Source organism: Streptopelia decaocto (genome assembly GCF_964273445.1).
Source record: "Streptopelia decaocto genome assembly, chromosome: 11".
Lineage (NCBI taxonomy): Eukaryota > Metazoa > Chordata > Aves > Columbiformes > Columbidae > Streptopelia > Streptopelia decaocto.
The window spans coordinates 8,658,628-8,667,480 of record NC_138666.1 but is presented as its reverse complement, the minus strand read 5'-3'; positions in this window follow the sequence as shown (position 1 = coordinate 8,667,480).

Genomic DNA, 8,853 nt, shown 5'->3' with positions numbered 1-8,853 from the left:
TTCCAAATCTGTTTTAAGCAGAATCATCTCACAATTAAAGAAAATAGTATATTCGTTTAATTTAGCACCCATCAAATGCAATCCACTTAGAGCTGTGCAATTTCACAGGCTTCAGACTGACTGAGTATTCCTTCTTTGTGAATTATACATTACAAGCACTTTACAAAATGGTAAATTGAGACATATAGGGATTAAGACTAACAAAACACTGATTTTTGTGGCTCAGCTGGCCTGGTTTCTGGGGACACCAAGAAAACATCTCTCTCCTTAGGCCAGTTTAAGCTGTAGCCTCTCACTGACTTTTGCTTTACAATCTGTTTATTAGGCTGGACATCTACAACTGGTTATTGTTGATTGCTCAAGAGAAAACGGGAATGGCTGAAGTTAATCCAGGAAAGAAGTGGGAGACTTGAGACCTGAATATTGGTTTCCACATCTAACAACACGGATCTGGCTCCTAAAGTAACATTACAAAAAGGTTTGGAAGGCCCTCTGAGCTTAAAAGAAAATAGATAAGTCAAGGAGAAAAATTAATACACTTAAATTAAATATGGCAACAACAAATAAAACAACAGACAATTTCTTATATACTACAGATTCTGAAGGAAAACATTACACCCATTATTTCTTATTATTGCTCCAGGAAAGAAATTCACAGTGAAAGCAAAAAATGAAGTTAGAAATGATTTTTCACTCATGAACCTTTCTCCAGGGATGAGTCATAAAGGAAAAAAACGTTGCCTGAAAGAAGAGAGAAAGCAAGGATTACCTATGTTTAAGTATTTAGCGAGTCACTTGCACCCACGCTTACACTGCTATAGGAAATCCATCCAACAGCACTTTTACACTTTCAATGTTTTTGTCCTAATATCTGAAAAAACTTTTTAGTCAAGAAGTAGTAAATTAATAGAAGTATTATAGCTAAAACTGCAGCAGGCAAAAAGAGAGCATCCTATATGAGGTAAACTCCAGAGCCAGGCTAAACTTTGGTCATTTGGAAGTCAGGTAATTAAATCTGGGTTAATTACTGGAGCGATTGTGCACGCTCTGTGTGTGACTGGCTCTGCCCAAGAGTTCATTGTTCCCATGCACAGTTTAAGTAAAATATCCATATAACCTTATTCTGTGCTTTATCTTATCTGAGGAAAGCTGAACACCAAGGCTCTCTAAATATCTGCTGGTTGACAGAGGAGCAATAACACGAATACAGATTATCTTATAGAAATGTGTATGGCTGAGGTTTCAAAGAAAAGCGGGCAGATGGAAGACAGGCACGAAGGGGTCTGCAATAATGAGAATATGGGAAGTTTTCAAACACAGAGTGGTAGGGGAGGGAGTGCAATTAGAAAAGGTTACAAAGTGTTGCTTTTAAAAATAGTTCCAAAATATCACAGAGCAGGAAGTCAAGAATGATGACAGCATTTGGGGCCACAGTAGTCATTAGATCAAAGGTAATATCACATGAAGCAAAGCATCAAACATCAAACATCATACGAAACAGTAGGTTCTGAAATGCAAATAGTAAGTAAACAGAAGAAAGGCGAGTGGAAATACAGAAAAGAAAGAACATGTGGAGTGGGCACACTACACAGAGATTGGAATAACTAAACACAGTCAGTGCAGGAGGAGTTTGAGTTTGCCATTTAATAAGTTTGCACCAGCTGCTCAGTGGAGGATGGAGGGATTGTGTTTGTTATTTTATACGCTCAATTGCCAAATCAAACCTTAGAATCTTCGGGTATGTTTGTCTACTGCAAACAAGGATAATAGTAAATCTTTTGCAGAGGTGTTGAAATGAATCAAAAATGCATTTTCTGCCTCTGAAGGTGGTTTAAAAAGCCATGGATCAGAAGTCTTAGGACCTACCAGTCAAAACCCTCCCAGTGCCCCACCAGCCTGACACTACAGTGGGGTGTCAGCATGTCCTGGTTCTGCAAAGGACACGACACACAAACCTGAGCTCCTGGCCTTGTGGTGCTGGGGGAGGAGATGGAGCAGAGCGCGGGGTGAGGAGCTCAGCCCTGCACGTGGCTCTGCCCGCACTGCTCATCCCCTCTGAGCATCTCCCCTTCGCACAGAGGAGAGGACTGCAAACACGGATTGCCCGTGTGATAACGGCTCGGTGTGAGCTGGCTCTGCCCTGAAACCCTTTACACGACCAGGTCCAAACTTTTACCCAAATTCACCACCAAAGCTCAACCAACCATTTCATTAATGGGCCTGTATAGTTTCCAAAACGGAACCAACACACATCTGCCCAGCTTGGAGCAGAGACATTGACGCTAGATTTGTCTGATATAATTTAACACCATGTTGATACAACCTGTAGTCCTAATTCATCAGGGTACATCAGTAATTAAGTCAAAGAAATGGGACCATTTATAGGCTCAAGTCTTGGCACACACGTTGCTTGGGGCACTGGAGCTGATAAAGACTCTGAAAGATGCCTTGACAGTGTGTTTAGTCTCATCTAGAGCACTTTGTTTGGGAAATATCTGGTGTTGAATTATTGATCATATAAATAAACATAGGTGGAGAGAACTGAAACAAAGTGAAAACAAACAATGGAAAGGAAGGAAACAGGAAAGTACAGAAAAGCTAAGGTATAAAGCATAGACATTACTTATATTAAAGGACATTCACGTTATTCTATGACAGAATAACAACATTAGATAGTCTGGCTTGTGTTAATGCTTTTGGTTAAATCCCTGAAGTAGATTAAAAAAACTTACAGACACTTCTGGAGGAAAAAAGCCTACCAGCAGGTAATGTGCATGTTTTAGTACATATGGCTACGAACAAAGTGCTGCCATGGTATAGAAATACATGGAGAAGCAGATTTACTTGGATTCATGAAGGGGAAGTTAGTAAGAAAAATAAAGGTTTGGAATTTTAAGCTTTACATGTGCCCTTCTGATGATTTCCATGTTCAGCTGCTCCTCATCCCTTTGGACAAATTTCAAGATAGATCCCTTCCCTTATAAAACAGTAACCCCCAAACTTCAGGAAGGATTGCAAAAACAATCTTCAGGTTTCTTTATTTCATATCTTCATGTCTTAATGTGTTTTTTACACTTATTGATTTATATCCTAGCCAGGGTAAGCTGCCAAAGTCCCACTGAATCAATAGGGTGGTGCTAATTCCTCTACAGGTTCCTCTGATTTTCACTCTGTAGCTGGCATTTTTACAAACTAAACATATGACGTTATTTCACCCTTCTTTATTTGTAAGAAAGGCTTCAAAATACAACCCAGATCACTCCTATAATAACCTGCAATAAATATACAAAACCTGAATATGTATTCATGTTCTTTCCAGAATCCCAGAGATGAGGACGGGTTTACCATAAAGCATTAGATGTTCTTTGTTAGCATTCAAAAGCTACATCTCCTTGGTGCCTCCAGACATTTTTCATTTTCCACTTCAAGCAGTATTTATCAGGCCTCATGCCTCTCTAATTGGATTGTTTGCCCATTCGAAATGCACAGCAACATTCTACTCGGAGAACAATACATCCAGACAAAACAACACCTTGTTTAAAAATACATAAGTACATTTCTTCTTTGAGCACAGAAAAAAACCAACATTTCAAATTCCTCAAGAAAAACTGAGGACATCAGAACATCCAGGGCACTGATACTGACCCAGCAGAAGAAATACCTTTGATAACTTGCCCTTTAATCCGGTTTTCTTCTACAATCACCTTTTGCTTATTTTCCCTCATTGGTAACTTTCTTTTTATTTTGAAATGTTCCTAAGACCTCTTTGCTATAACCTGAAACTTCTGCACTCTCCAAGATGGAGAAAAACACCGGAAGCTCAAGGCACCAAACACAACTGAAAACACACAAACCACAGTTGTTTGGGGATGTACATATATCTCATAAAACTGATTAAATATAGCACATTGCAACACTATTTCCTTCAGAAATCACAAAAGGAGATGGAGATCCAGACTTAAATCCCATTATCAATTATGACTGTGTTCTGATTTACTTGGATTAGTTATTTTGCAGGTTTTCCCTTCAAAATGTCTGAATGCCTCTTATTGCCAGAACATGTGTGACCACTCCATGATAGCCTGTCACTCACACGAGCAGCTTATGAACTTTGCTTGCTGTGTACAGACATACCCCAGTGAGAGAAGGTAAATATCACTTTTTCTTTCTTCTTTTTCTCCTTAAAAAGGGCAATTCCCTAGAAGCTCGCAGTAATATGCCATAGTTTCATGTGAAGAGCTCAGCTGAGACTGTAATATAAGTGTCAGTCACTTGATTGACAGCATGCGAGGAACATGATTTTTTTTTTCTCCCTCACCCCAATGAAATTCTGATGGCAAATTTGTGGTTGTGATGCTAGACACTGGTAGTTAGTGCTCAAAACCAGTGTTGACTCCTGTAAAGAAAGCTAATGGAATCTAAACTGGAGATACAGCCCTGTAACCCCAGTCACTTTACAGGCCATTTTTTTTCCACACAATGATTAGTGTGGAGCTGCCATTAGCTGCATCACTCATCAGTTAATAAAAGTACAAAACTGTCATGGATTATCTGAGAAAGAAGATATCTCTTTAACAATAAATTGTCCTTTTAGGAGTATCTCTTAGAACTCTGGATTTTTGAGACCTGGTTACCAGGTGAGTTGTTAGGGAATCCAGCTCCCATGAAACTTCATCAAGGTTTAAGGCAACATTTTTAGGCCTCATTGAAAATATCATTCTGACATGACATTCCAGTGTTTCTGTTTGCAGTTTCACTGCTCATTTATATGATCCCAAGAGTGAGTGAGAAGCAACATACAAAGAGGAATAATAGGAATTAATCACCCTGTTAAAACAAGTGCATAAACCCCAGGCCTTATTGAAATGGACATCAAAGCGGTTTCAGCAGGGGCAGGACTTCACTTGCTGGATGTTCCCTGGCACAAGACAGTGCCAGCAGATCAGTGTCACTGCTCTGACAGTGATGGAGCACAGGCCCTTCCCAGTTTTCAGTTTCCTTATTCCCATTAACACGTGCCAATGATGTGCCTTGCTGTGCCTTTTTTGCTTTAGCAATCTCTGTTAATTCCCTGTTAAAACAGATTTTTTCAGTCATCCTCAGTAGACTTTTTTCTTCCTTTGATGTCGAAGGGAGAGAGAGCAACAAGCAGTGATGGAGAGAGATTAAGAATGGCAGAGCAATAAAGCACAGGAATGAACACTGAAGTTACCTTATTCTTATATTAAGAACCTGATCAGAAGTAATGGACTTAAATGTACATTACAGAAACATTCAAACAGCAGAGGTGTTTGTAAACTCCTGAATACACTTGTCAGGTAATTCTCTACAGCATTGCATTTTTAGATGTATCTTTATAACTGTTGCAGAACAATGGCCTTTGCATATGCCATAACTATGTTTTGAACATATTTTTCAGACATATGCCATTCAGTGGTGGTTGTTAAATGCTCCATCCATAAACCATTATGCTCTTCTATATGGAGGTTTCACTGCACCAGGCAGCTGTTTGACAGAGAACAAACTCCTGGGGAAAGCAGCAAATCAAATTAAATACATCTCCACAGAGCCATCATAGGGGGGTGCGTGGCTTGATGGGCTGCACCAAGAGCAATAAGCACACGAAGGAAGAGCAAACCTGAGATAAATCAAGATGGTCCAAATGAGGGAGCAGACAGACAAATCACTATGGGCTCCGTGAAAGCCATTAGGAGTTTCAGTGTTGATTTCAACAAAGCCACTATTTCAGCTGTCTGTCTGCGGGCAGGAAGTTCTTAATCCTGCAGAAGTCAGAGAGATTAGCTAATTACCGTTCTTTTCTCACTCGCTTTTATAAGCTTGGTTATGGGAAATGATACTCACCGATATGCCAATAAATAAGCTCACTGAGGAAAACAAAAGTGGAACATGCTAATAGTTAAGACTTCTCTTTTCTAATATTTATTTTCCTGATATAAACCTGTAACCACCCTAAAGTTTACAAGAGGCTAAACAAATAAATGGCTTGGTTACTTCCAGGAACAGACGCAGACATCTATTAATCTCAAACATTGGGTTATTCTTGTTAAGAACTTTTCTACAAACACAACAATATGAGTGTTTTCTTTCCTCCTAATTTTCTATCACATATGCATAAAAGGCTGTCAAATACATTCTGGTAGTATGTGCACACTCTACATTAGGGAGGGAGAAGAAACAGCAAGAGAAGTGCCAACATAATAAATAAATTCCTCTTAATAAAAGCCATTAACAGTGGCCTAAGTGTAGAAGTGTCCACTCCAGGGAAGCACGAAGTGCTCACGCAATACCTCACTTTAATGTATTTTCTATTAAAAACCTGCTCTTTCATCCCTTTCTCAGCCGCTTATTTCAGCCTGGATATACTCAAATCCTCAGAATCATTTCCTTCTGGAAAACAACTGGTAAATCTATGTCAAAATGAGAACAACCTTGTTCTGTTTTAAAAGTGTTCACTCCTACATCATTCATGCTGTTCATACTCTTTCTAACTTAACATTTCACAGGCTCCTGACCAAACTCTGGAACTGGGGTCTACAATAATAGTCATTTTTGTTTTTACAATTTTTCTGAGTGATCTTATCTAAATCAGATGCATAATGAAAAACAGAGAAATATACCTATGCTGCTCCGACTCACGGAATCATTTCTCATCATCAAATATAATGTCTCGTGGATTTTTCAAGCATCCCTGCCCAGCCTGACTGGGGAAAGGTGGGATGGAAACAGTGGGCACATGTCCCTAATTAGGCTTGTCCAGTATTATTTTTAAAACATCACAAATTAATTTGCCTGTGTCCAAGCTGAATTGGTCCATCCAGCTTGAAAGTCCCTTACACCACTGTAACGTTGGTAAAATTTTTCAGCAAGCAGAAAAGCCGTAGGTGTTTCTTTCAGAACAAAGTTATGAAGAACAGGTATCATTCCGCAGCGATGACACTGGGAGATCACCTCGTTCCTGTGAAAGATGGACAAATCTGGTCTGATTTTTGGCCCCTGATTTTTCAACAGTATTAATGCAAGGCTCTTCCATGCACCAGCAGCAAAAGACGTGCAAATTCAAATACAAAGCCTCTTGTCACCAACAACTGTGACCACTTTAGAATGAACCAGTTCATTCCACGCTGAAGCAACATCGTCGGTCAAGAAACCAGTTTCAGGCGTAGGGTTATTTGGCATTACTTTTGCTTTCTCTGAGAGCCTGCAAATCATAAGATGTAGACATTAACACCTCGTGAATATATTTAATTTTCAATTTAGCTATAGCTTTATTCAGCAGGACTGTAGATAAAGGTAGCAGCAAACAATCACTGAAGCTTAAAGAACATTTTTAAAATAAGTACCAAGGCCTCATATTTGTTCTGAAACTCTTATTTTCAGGGAATACTGTTTAATTGTTTTTCAGTGAGATTTTCAATGAGTTTGAAAAAGGAAAATACCATGAGGTTTTATATGAGAGTTTTTGAAGGACAGATAATATTGAAATAAAATTGTAGATTACTGTTTTACTAATATATTTGACCAAAAATTTACCTTCATTCAGTACTTCCAGGTACTTTAGCACTGAACTACCCTGTTTCCCCAAAACTAAGACCTACCCAGAAAATAAGCCCTGGCATGATTTTTCAGGATTTTTGAGGACACTGGAAATATAATCCCTACTCCAAAAATAAGACCTAGCTACAGTTCATTTTAAAAGTCAATTTAAATAGCACCCAGGCAGCTACACGTGTAAAAAAGTAAGCATCTTTTGGGGCAAAAATTAATATAAGACCCTGTCTTATTTTCGGGGAAACAGGGTATCTGTGTTAGTATTATGACAAATCAGTTCTGTAAGGGGCTCAAGGAGCAGCCGAGAAGCAGAGATGTGACGTCCACCCCCAGAACTGAGTTTTGCTGGGGCCTCTCCCCATATCTTCTCTGTGGTTCTGCAGAATTCGGCTTTCACAGGCACTCTGGTGTTTGTTTTTTTCCCTCATTGTTCTTGAGTCTCAAGCAATAGACAGCTGAGCCGTCAAGCAGCATAGACCAGAGCCAGCGAACAGAAATTCCACTTTGCACAAATAACGTGCTACAAAAGGACGAGCTAGAACTCACGGCAACATCTGCAACTGTCACACTAAAGCAAGGCCGAGCAGTGCGCCATAAATAAAGCACAGGGCTTCAGATTTGGAGTGGGAGATCAAAGATCTGTGGTGGAATATATATTTCGAACACAGAACTATCAGAAATCTGGTTAGAAGTTAGAACTCAAAAGATGATTATTCAAAAAATGCAATTAAAACTTTTTCCTTTCCCTGCAGCCATCTTCTGAACTTCAACACAACTCGTTATGAGAATTTCACTCGCAGTCAGTATAGGAACTTTCAAGGCCATCTTGTCAGAAGAATATTCTTTGAAAAAAAAAGACAAAAATATTTATTTAAAAAATTCAAGCAAACATAGCTAAAAATATTTAAATTGCATTTTAAATACCTTTCTGGAACATAAAGTCTCTCTAAATATATTCTTAGACACAGACTGTAGTAACTTAATGATTTTTTTCACTATTTGAAGTTCTTGCATCATTTCCTTTTGTGGTAATTAAGCAGAAACAACCTAGGTCATTTTGATTCTCATTCTTTCCTTTCTCCACCACTCCCCCCAACACTTCCAAATTCGAGGTCTGGTTAAGATTCAGTAAATGATTCCAGCCTAATCCTCAGTAATTTGGTTCATGAGTTGTCTGGTTTAAGAATCACATTTGGAGGAGAACTTTGCATATGTTTCAGCAAATCAGTTTCCTTAATTTTCTTTTGTACTTCCTAATCTTAAAAAAAAAAAAAAAAAAAGGGT